At 44.0% G+C, this 8692-nt stretch overlaps 1 long non-coding RNA gene across 1 annotated transcript in view; it reads right to left on the minus strand.

The window, feature by feature from the left end:
• LOC122554575 overlaps window positions 1-7425 on the minus strand; it is a 19364-nt gene extending 11939 nt beyond the window's left edge. Inside the window, exons 1-3 of the long non-coding RNA XR_006313030.1 lie at window positions 7366-7425; window positions 6445-6525; window positions 293-326 (exon numbers count right to left, since the gene is read on the minus strand). This is a non-coding gene — a long non-coding RNA (uncharacterized LOC122554575). The remainder of the gene's footprint in view (window positions 1-292; window positions 327-6444; window positions 6526-7365) is intronic.
• Between the last annotated feature and the right edge of the window lie 1267 nt (window positions 7426-8692).

Consider the following 8692-nt stretch of genomic DNA (forward strand, 5'->3'; position numbering starts at 1 on the left):
AAAAAAAAACTGGGTCTAAAGGATACAACAAGCAAAATGCAGCACTTACCTCCTTACCACAACGGGTCTTATTATTTAGGTTAGAGGAGGAGGGCGGGTGGGAGACACTACCTCTGTAGTGCCTCGGGTTCTTCTTCTGCGCGCTTTTAAAGGGAAAAAAGGGAAAAAAAACCTACCCGGCTGCCCCTCCGGTCTTCGTCACTTCCCCCTGCTGCTCCCGCTCTTTCTGTAAAGAGAGAAAAAAACACCGCTGCCCGCTACCGGTAAGTAATTTTAAAACAAACTGTCTTACCTTAGCTGCTGCTCGCACTCAAAGTTAGATTAAACTGTGGGAAGAAATTGCTGATCAGTTGAAATATTATTTTACAGACAGTCATAAAAGTTCTGAAAAAGAATATTAATTCTGTGACTCAACCTTACTTCGATAAACATATTAAATTAAAATGAATTGTTCACAGTGGTATTGAAGGTAATAGGTGTGCCTTGAAGGCATAATGTGTAAGTACAACCTCATGCAAGACCAAAAAAATACTAAGTTTGATCCTAATGTGGATAAGCTGTGATACGGGTGTCCCAGACTTGGGAGTACAGGAAAGAAATCAGTCAGGGTTCTGAATAATCATGAGTGTTAGGGGGTATAATCTTGTGTTCCTAGAGGTGGTGAGGTTGGAGGTGAGAAAGACATTTAATCGGCTGACTAGTGGTGTGCCCAAACCCTGTCATTGTCCTGCCTCTGATTGAGACACTTAACTGGCAAAGTGGGTTAAAATAGCAGCCAACAGCTCTGTTGATGTGGCATTTCTGGAGCAGAAAGAGGGCTGCCAGAGATAGAGGTTTATCTTGTTCAAAGGCAATCAGCCCTATTCCAGGGCTTGGACATTGACAGGGGTGTGCCTGCTGTGATCCACAGCCTTGTCTCTGACCATTCTCCCTGTGACTTTCCCTCTGCCATCAATCCACAAAGTCCCCACTCCCTTCTCCATACACCTTTATCCTGAGTCCTGTAACTGCAGGATTGCTCTTCCAGCGGCTGCCGGTGCCTCCTCCCTGGGATAGGAGCTGTTGGCCTCTGGTTGGCTGCCAGCTCCTGGTCAGCAGGACAACAGCTGTCTGGGGCCTAATTCCAAAGGAAGGCCCTCAGAACTTCCAGATTGCTGGAAGATAAATCAGGCCTTCCTTAGAAGAGGCAACACAGATCTCTCACTGGATCTCTAGCTTATCGGCGAGATGAAGTCATACAGCAGAAAATGAGGATGTTCAGCCCATGGAGTCAGTGCCTGCATTCAGAAAGAGCCGCCTAATCTGTGCCACTCTCCTGCTTTTCCTCTGTAGCCCTGCATGTTTGTTTTTCCTTTCTAAATGGGGATCAATTTCCTTTTGAAAGTTACTATTGAATCTGTCCCCAGTCGCCTTTCTGTCAGTGCAAGACTGAACACAACAACTTAATGGGACAGAAAAAAATCGCCCCATTTCCCTCTTTGTGAAGGGCATCCTCTGGATTCCAACCTTCCTGTTAGTGGAAGCAGTTACTCCAATTGAATAAAACCGTAAACGTTGAACCATGTAATGCCCCCGGAGTGTAATAGCATGCTCGAGTGAATTTCCATACTAACAACATGAATCACGGACAACAAGACAATTATATCCCCGCGAATCCACACTGGGCCTTCGGGCAAGTGTGTCATTGAGTGAAAAGGAGATAAACATTGGTGCAACTTTGCTATTTACAGCGTCCATATTTCAGAGGCAGATCTAAACCCTATTCAGAATGACTGAATTCTTTAGCTTTCGATTTTCCATCTTATATGGTGTACATTAATTTATACCAGGCCGTTCCTGAACTTTTTCAGTACCAAGACACACTTCAATGAGACAAACAATTCCATGGCACACCCACTTTGTTCAGGTGAATTGATTGCTTATAAATATCACATTTACTCGCATTCACTGTGGTTGCAGTCTTCCGGGAGAAGTTTGCAATATAGTGTGTATAATGAGCTGAAAAAGAATCAAAAACATGAATGTTTCAAATCCACCAGAAAACAATACACCCACCCTTGGCTGCGAGCATCGACAGATTTTCAAAATATGCTCAACACAACTATTTCTAATCATTCATGAACAAAATTCAAAGTAGAACAAATTGCAATTTTACGGGTTGGGGGAAACTTGGACCCCCTCAGTGTGCACAAAGCCTTTGGATCTGGGGAGGAATTGATGAGACAGTCATCAGCATCTCTCGCTTGCTCCACTGATCAACACTCCCTCCTGCTATTTTTCATGTATGACTGTGTTGAACATGCTAGCTCACAAGTAGTAAGAGTATAGCAATCGCATGGTCAGAAATTGTTGGATATTCATGTACCACAAGCTGCCAAAACACATACAAAGACATCTCTTCCAAACATTCAGCTTCATTGTGCGATCCACCTGTGCTCTGCATATTCCAATTTCTCTTCTAATGTCAGCTTTTGTGATGAAGCAGAAGACATTGAACTAAATAGATCACATCTCCCGACATAATCTTCCACATTTGTTGAAGAGAAGTGGAAATCAAACTTTGTTTACGGATGTTTAACTCTGAGTCTATGCACCTTGACAGATCCGTCTGCTGCTGGCAATGCTAGTGCCAAAGATCCAGTTTTGACCTGAAATCTTGGCGTTTATCTGTGATAGTCAGAATCGGCTCATATTTCCCTTGCATTTTAATGTTCAGCTCATTCAGATGGCTGACAGTGTCTACAAGATTGGGTAGCTTAGCCCACCTGCAATCATCAGATAGTAGCCCTTTATATGGCAGTCCAAGCACTGTTGAAAACTGTCAGGTCTTTCCAGAACTCATGAACAGAACAGAGAACCTTGCCCTGCAATAGCCATCACATCATGGTGTGTAACAGTAAACTCTGATACTTGGCCCCCATCTCTGCACGCAAAGTAGAGAACAAATGTGATTTCAACAGCTACAATTTTACAGTTTGCTCTAATACAGCTGCTAACTTTGGTGCCATTGTTTTCACTACAAGAGTTTCAGGGTGGAGGATAGAATGGGTGATCTGAGTGTCAGCATCTTGCTCTTTCACCTTACTGCCATGCACTTTGACTTCCTCCAACATAGAGGCTGTTCTATCAGTGCAAGTTGTCCAATACATTGTCCAGTAGGTTGACCTTCCATCAAACTGGTATCTGAGACCCGAAATACTTTTTTAACCAGACACATGACTTGCAAACTACTTACAAAAAAAAATTTCTCCTGAATGGAGTTTCCATCAACGCATTGAACGTTGGCCAGCTGCTGGCAGGGTCTGCCTATGTTGGTGGGCTTGTCAATCTACAAAGCAAACTTTTCACTAATTACTAACTTCTCTTGTGGTTCCTCTTCCATATCAGCTGACATGTCATCAATTCGCCATTTAACTGGATGGTCTGAGAATGAAATTTTCATTCTCAGAGGCATCAGATTCTAACAACAACTTTTTATTGTTACTTGCAGCCATGATTAAGGTTTTGGCAATGGTATGGGATTTCTTTGAATTCGCCTCAAGGTCCAGGTAACTAGCCTCTCCAGCTTTATCCAATAGCCACACACACTCTGTCACACACTGGGTCTGCTTGCTGTTTCGTTCTCTCAAGCTTTTGAAATACTGAATGTGTTTGCTTGAAAGAAATGGGAGTTTTCTCTGTAAATGGTGTTTTGACTTACTTGGTACCATAACCGTGTTTGTCAGCTTTTATCTGCAGGTGAGACATTCAGGTAAGAAACAGGTAGCATCTCCTGTTCATGAAGGTCCAAAGGCCAGATAGCCCACTTTGTACTGTGACAGAACAGTTCTTATAAAGTCAGAGAGATGTGCAGCATGGAAACAGACCCTTTGGTCCAACTCATCCGTGCTGACCAGTTGTCCTAAATTAATCGAGTCTCATTTGCCAGCACTTGGTCCATATCCCTCTAATGCCTTCCAATTCATGTACCCATCCAGATGCCTTTTAAATGTTGTAATTGTATTAGCCTCCACCACTTCCTCTGGCAGCTCATTCTATACATGCATGCTCTGTGTGAAAAAGTTGCCCCCTAGGTCCCTTATAAATCTTTCCCCTCTCACCTTAAATCTATGCTCTCTAGTTCTGGACTCCCCCACCCCAGGGAAAAGACCTTGTCTATGTATCCTATCCATGCCCCTCATGACTTTATCGACCTCTATAAGGTCACCTCTCAACTCCAAGGAAAACAGCCCCAGCCTATTCAGCCTCTTCCTTTAGCTCAAACCCTCCAACCCTGGCAACACCCTTGTAAATCTTTCTGAACCCTTTCAAGTTTCACAACATCTTTCCGATAAGAAGGAGACCAGAATTGAATGTAGTGCACCAAAAATGATCTAACCAATGTCTTGTGCAGCCACGACATGACAACTGCATCCCATGGTCTCTTTGTTCGGCAGCACTTCCCAGGCCCTACCATTAAGTGTATAAGTCCTGCCCTGATTGCCTTTCCAAAAAGCAGCACCTCGCATTTATCCAAATTAAACTCTATCTGCTGCTCCTCGGCCCATTAGCCCAGCTGATCAAGGTCCCGTTGTATTCTGAGGTAATCTTCTTGACTGTCCACTAAACCAACAATTCTTCCCTTTGGGTTCAGTCGTTACCTTGACTGAATGAGCAGAGGAGTTACCTCTTTTGACATAAAATCTTCCCATTTCTTCTCAGAATCTATTCTTAGATCAGTGACTTAAATAAAACAAAATTCAAAAATATTCATGATAAAAACAGTGTTAGTGTGGCAATATAGCCAGACAGGCAGGCCAGTTCAACATTTGTTCAACAATGGTTTACCTCTTTACTGTGTTGTGTGGCGTTTTCTTAGCCAAAAGATACAAGCCTCAACCATTGCACATGCCCAGACGTAATATTTGGGTCTAGGCATACACAAGCAGGCTATAACTTGTTTTTTAAAAAATCCTATTCTAACTGTACCATTTGATATTCAATGGTGTTAGCTTCACTAAATCCCTCAATATCAACATGCTGAGGGTTACCATTGACCAGAAACAGAACTAGACTAGACCTATAATTATTGTGGCTACTAGAGCAGTACTGACGCTAGGAATACTGCGGTGAGTAACTCACCTCCTGACTCCCCAAAAGCCTGTCCGTCATGTACAAAGCACAAGTCAGGAGTGTGTTGGAATACTCCACAGTGGCCTGGATGGGTGCAGCTCCAACAACACTCAAGAAACTCAGCAGAATCCAGGACAAAGCAGTCCATTTGATTGACACCACATCCACAAACATTCACTCCTTCCTCATAAATGCACAGCCACAGCACATGCCATTGACAAAATGCACTGCAGAACTTTACCAAGGCTCCTTAGACAGCATCTTCCAAAGCTAAGACCATTTCCATCTCGAAGGACAAGGTCAGCAGGTACATAGGAACACCACCTCCTGCAAGTTCCCTTCATTGTTCTGACTCGGAAACACATTGTCATTCCTTCACTGTTGTTGGGTCAAAATCCTGAAGCTCCCTAACTGCAGGACATGGACAGCAGCAGTTCAAGAAGGTCACTCACCACCAACTCCTTGAGGGTAGCTCGGGATGGGCAATAAATGCTGAATAGTGTCGAGAGTGTGGTGCTGGAAAAGCACAGCATCCGAGGAGCAGGAGACCTCAGCTCCTCGGATGCTGCCTGACCCGCTGTGCTTTTCCAGCACCATACTCTTGACTCTGATCTCCAGCATCTGCAGTCCTCACCTTCACTAAAAAATGCTGACCAGCCAGCGGTGCACATATCCCATGCGTAATTGTTTTTAAAACAAGTCATGGTTGGTAGTCTAAAATGTGGGGAAGCTTGTAGGCCTGAGGGCAAATGTTTAATACTGTTCTGCACTACAATGCAGTGATTTGATGATTAATGATTAATCCCTACAGGGTGTAAGCAGGCCAATCGGCCCATCGAGTTCACACTGGACCTTCAAACAGCATCCCATCCAGACCCAAACCCCCGACCCTATCCCTGTAATTGTGCAGTTCCCATGGCCAATCTATCTAGCCTGCACATCATCGGACTGTGGGAAAAAAAACTGGAGCAAACCCACACAGGCAGGAAGAATATGCAACTTCCACACAGACAGTCACCCGAGGGTAGAATCAAACCCCAGTCCCTGGCATGGTGAGGCAGCAGTGCAAACCATGGAGCCACCCAATTGCAGCAGGAACCTACCTGCTGTTAGGAGAGAGATGATGAACTCAGACAAAGATGCTGCCACTCTAACACTGAGCTGGCTAGGAAGAGGCTACCTTTGACATTTTGGGGCAAGACCCAATAGTCAGTATTAGAAATGCAAATGCAAAGGTCTGATCATACAACAGGGCTAAAGAGTGCCTCTCCTATCTCTTCTTTTCTGGCCTCTGTCGTTCCCCCACGTGCTGGAAAATGTCAATTTACTCACCATCAAAAGTTTGATTCTTGTGTCTTTGGTTCACAGTTTCTGCTTTATCCACTGTTGCTATCCAACTTGGCTGTTTTTAATCTGAAGGTGAGGGGAGGATTGAGGAAGGATGTCAGAAAATGGAGCACTTTTCCGCTTTATCTATGTACAGCCAACGTGAAGTTCCCCTTAGCCGAATGTGAAGACTTACCTCTCTCTGAACCGATGTATCCTGAAGCTCAAAAGGCCACATGAGATGCAATTTTCACTCACCTTGTTCCAGGGCAAATCAGGCAGGATTTAGGAGGAAGGCATCTAAAATGGAGCAGGAAAGAGCCAACCTGCTCTCTTCCAATTTGGTTGACTACTTTAAAATGGTTGGAAAGTGTGGTGCTGGTAAAGTACAGCAGGTCAGGCAGCATCCAAGGAGCAGGGGACTCGATGTTTCGGGCATAAGCTCTTCATCAGGAATGAGGGAGAACCCCTCATTCCTGATGAAGACGTTATGCTCAAAATGTTGATTCCCCTGCTCCTCGGATGCTGCCTAACCTTCTGTGCTGTTCCAGCACCACACTTTTTGACTCTGATCTCCAGCATCTGCAGTCCTCACTTTCTCCCACTTTAAAATGGTAAATAGCAAGGACTCAACAAAGTACTGGGATGATTAATAAATCTTCATCTCAAGCTTGAATGATTTAATTGGGCCTCAATTTACTAATTTAACCTGAGCAGTAGGATATAAGTGATAATGTCCTGTCCACCCTATTCTACCAGATCGACAGTGAGAAGAATAGGAGGTTCAGAGGGTAAGTATTATTTAAAAACAAATGTATTTATTAATTTCTTTGTGGGTTAGGAAAATTGTTCATCCAGTCTCCATAAGAAACACTAGGGCCTACCTTGAATTTGAAGGCCAACATTCACCTGCAATGAGTTACTTACCTTATGCTAATTACTGTTCATTGAACTGCATCAGAGGCAATTGGAGTCCATCTCTCTCTCTCTCTCTCTGAGATTGCAATGTTCTGCTAATTTGTGCCCCGTTATGCTATTTTTGTGCTACGCCCACTCTGATTAAACTCATTTCACAACAGAACATCCAAACCAGACAAAAGAGATGCTTATCTCAATAAAATTTTCATCATCGGAACAACAAGTGGAAGAACAATGGTGTAGAAACCACATTATATATTTTACTGTTTGTCATACCTACACAGCACCATGAGTCTGTCACCTGTCATACCTTCAGAGGTACCTGGCATAGGCATTATTGATTTATTTATTGTTACAAAATACAGTGAAAAGTGTGGTATCGTGTTGCCACTGCCCAGCACCATCTTAAAACACAGAAAAATAAATCCAAACATAGACCGTAAAGGCAGATTAGTGAAGAAATAAAGAAAAGGTGCCCAACTTCACAGTCATTCTTGTGAAGTGCCCCACCATGGGCTATGGACCTGGTGGCCAGGCACGAGTTTCCTTTACCACTCTTTGGCACCATCTTGCCTCCACTGACTCCCTCACCACTATGAGTCCTTGCTGGACCTCATCAATGCAGATGCCATTGTTGCTGCCGAGTACTGAACCGGCCCAAACTCAACTTCGCTGCCGCCATGAGTCTGCTTCGGGCCCAGCTCACTGATACAGCCACTGCTAATGCTGCTGGGTCTCCTCACATGTGCAAATGTGGAACCTGAGGTCTGTTTGAGACCCATTCTATTCAAACTTTGATTACAACTGGCTTGGGTTCACGCTGCAGTCTTACAAGTTTGATATGTTTGACAGTGAAACGGAGGTCTCGAACACACTGGCTTCTTACAGCATGGATGACTTGCGGGTGTGTACTCAAACATGGTTCGAACAAATTATAGCAGCAAAAAAAACCTATGGGAGAAGAGCAGAGAAATTGGATCAAAAGCTGCAAATCCAGCATTTAACAACGGCACAGAACAAATGGGCTGAAAGGCCTCCTTTGCTATACTTCCCAGGAGACAAAGCTTCTGCAATGTATGATAGGTAATAGCAAATTGGCTGCCCCCTTTCCACAATGCTTCATCTTCATTCGACACATCACACATTCAGTTCTGATCTGACTTGGGGAGTTGTTTTGGTAAGGGATCCTTGGCAAGTGCATCATTTTAATTAGCACGTGGTCAATGAACCTGCCCTGGCAAATGTAAAGAGCTTTCATACAAAGCTCCAGGTTGTACTAACCTTTGGCAGTGGGACAGGGCACACCTCTTTACAGAAGGTAAAGATGCTTGTGTTA

Source organism: Chiloscyllium plagiosum, chromosome 11 (genome assembly GCF_004010195.1).
Source record: "Chiloscyllium plagiosum isolate BGI_BamShark_2017 chromosome 11, ASM401019v2, whole genome shotgun sequence".
NCBI lineage: Eukaryota > Metazoa > Chordata > Chondrichthyes > Orectolobiformes > Hemiscylliidae > Chiloscyllium > Chiloscyllium plagiosum.